This window comes from Stigmatopora argus, unplaced genomic scaffold (genome assembly GCF_051989625.1).
Source record: "Stigmatopora argus isolate UIUO_Sarg unplaced genomic scaffold, RoL_Sarg_1.0 HiC_scaffold_53, whole genome shotgun sequence".
Classification (NCBI taxonomy): domain Eukaryota; kingdom Metazoa; phylum Chordata; class Actinopteri; order Syngnathiformes; family Syngnathidae; genus Stigmatopora; species Stigmatopora argus.
The window spans coordinates 222501-225000 of NW_027520067.1; positions in this window are offsets into that span (position 1 = coordinate 222501).

Below are 2500 nucleotides of genomic sequence, written 5' to 3' on the forward strand. Positions count from 1 at the left end.
TTTGTGTGGTGCGTGTCCCGCGTGAGCTGTCGTCACCTGAAGCCTCTGCAACGGTGGAAGTTGTCGCGCATCTCGTTGGGTTTGTTGGATGATATCCGAGCGGAGAGTGAAAGTTAACCCGCCTGCATCTTATCCTCGAGCCGGCCAGGAAGCCGCGGAGTGTGGAAGGGCGCACGGTTGGTGCGGATCACATGGCCTCTGTGTGGTGCGTGTCCCGCGTGAGCTGTCGTCACCGGAAGCCTCTGCAACGGTTTCAAGCCGCGGAGTGTGGAAGGGCGCACGGTTCTTGCGGATGACATGGCCTGTGTGTGGTGCGTGTCCCGCGTCAGCTGTCGTCACCGGAAGCCTCTGCAACGGTGGAAGTTGTCGCGCATCTCGTTGGATGAGTTCCGAGCGGAGTGAACCCGAACCCGCCTGCCTCTTACCCTCGAGCCGGCCAGGAAGCCGCGGAGTGTGGAAGGGCGCACGGTTCGTGCGGATGACATGGCCTTTGTGTGGTGCGTGTCCCGCGTGAGCTGTCGTCACCTGAAGCCTCTGCAACGGTGGAAGTTGTCGCGCATCTCGTTGGGTTTGTTGGCATGGACCATGACCGGCCTGAGCAACCGGAATGGACCAACACCGGCTTGAGCAACCGGCATAAAGGCAACACTCTGAAAGGCGGCGGCGAGCCCATAGCCGATCCGAAAATTGTGTGGCGAAGCAAGTGGAAAATCAGTCTTTGCCGAAAGAAACAATGAAGCCCCGGGAAAACTGGCTCCTTCCCCGAGCCGGCGGCGGAAACCGTGGAGTGTGGAAGGGCGCTGTAAGCGCGGATAACATGTCCTGTCTGTGGGGAGGATCGGTGTGCGCACCGTTGTGAGTCCTGGAGGACGGTAAGCGACGTTACATCGGCGAGTCGTACTTGGGACGGCCCGGTGGCGTTAGCGCTATCCAGGTACACACGCGGCCACAGGCGGTTTCAAGCCCTTTCAGGTCCCGTGCGCGTGGTTGCTCCGGAAGCCTCTGCATATGGTGGAAGTTGTCGCGCATCTCGTGGGTCGTTGCACAGGACTGCTCAGGTCGAGTCCTTGGCGCCCTTGGGAGCCTCGTTCCCCGTCTGCGGCACCTCGGCCCTCCGTCCGCGGTAGGCGTCGGTGGCTGTTGACAGCGGGTGTATCTGGGTCAACTCCCTCGCGGCGGCGAGCCCATAGCCGATCCGAAAATTGTGTGGCGAAGCAAGTGGAAAATCAGTCTTTGCCGAAAGAAACAATGTGAAACAAATCAGCCATGAGCCAAAAAACGAATGAGGGAACAATCAGCCGTAAGCCAAAAGCCAAAAAACGAATGAGGGAACAAGTGAACAAATCAGCCCGTAAGCCAAAAACCGAATGAGGGCAAGTTGCAAATCCTACGCTACCTTCGAATTCCAAGACGCAGGGCCGTACACGGTCGACCCCGACCACGCCGGAACCGAAGCCCCAAAGGCCACGGGTACCCGCTACTCTCCCCTCGCCTCCGGCGGGGCGGAGGGGGGTTCAATGCCTCCGGTTGGATATGACGGAGCGCCCGTGGTCGCCGGTCCCCCCCCCACTACCCACTCATCCAGCTGAGGGGTTTGACGGTAGCCCACCCGGGGCAAAAGGGGCGGCGGAGACCGGCTGGTTCCGGCGAGATTGCGACGAGCTGGAGCGATGGCAGACACCCTGGCCGGCCCATAAACGCGGGTGATCTACAAGTGACAAGGTACAGGTTGGCACCCGAACCATCGCGGGTGTGCGGACAAGCTGGGTGGTTTTGGCCGGTGCGCGTGAGCGCGTGCTTAACTAGAGGCGGTTCCCCGGCTTACGTGATTCCTTGACGGGTAAGCGTCTGACGGGCCCGTTCCTCGCCGGGGTTTGTGGCGCGCCTGAGTCCGATTAATACATCTTCGATGTTGGCGGCCAGACCCACAAAACTCGTGCCACCGCGCTCGCTGGCCTGGTCTCGTCCTTGTCACGAAATCGTCGCTCCCCGTGACCTGGTTCGGGCCTTGCCGCGGAGCGGTAGGTGCACTGTGCACGCCCACGTGTAACGAAAGGAAGGTAGGAGGGGAAAACACAACCCAGGCCGGTCCTACACGCGGGTGTGTTACGTTACGCCAGGTTCCACATGCCGGCAAGCGCGAGCCTAAGCAGGGAGGAAGAGTTGGCACCACCGGTCTTACGGTCTCGGAAGGATTGTTGCAAGGTTTCATGTTCATTGGGAAGAGCATTAGAGCCCGGTCCGAAATAGATTGGACGTCTGCGCGTGTGACCCTCTGTTACTGATTATCCGGGTTCTTTCCGTCGCCGAGCGCGGAGTTTGACCGACGCCAATTCCCCTCTAGGTTGTTGTGTTCTAGGCCGGAACACGACGGCCCGCGCCACCGTGCCCCGCGACTCCGGCCATCGGCCTTGTCCCGGAGCGGTAGGTGCACTGTGCCCGCTTGCCCGCAATACCTTCCCTGCATTTCCACCTCCAGGAACTAGCCTCTGACTTCCAA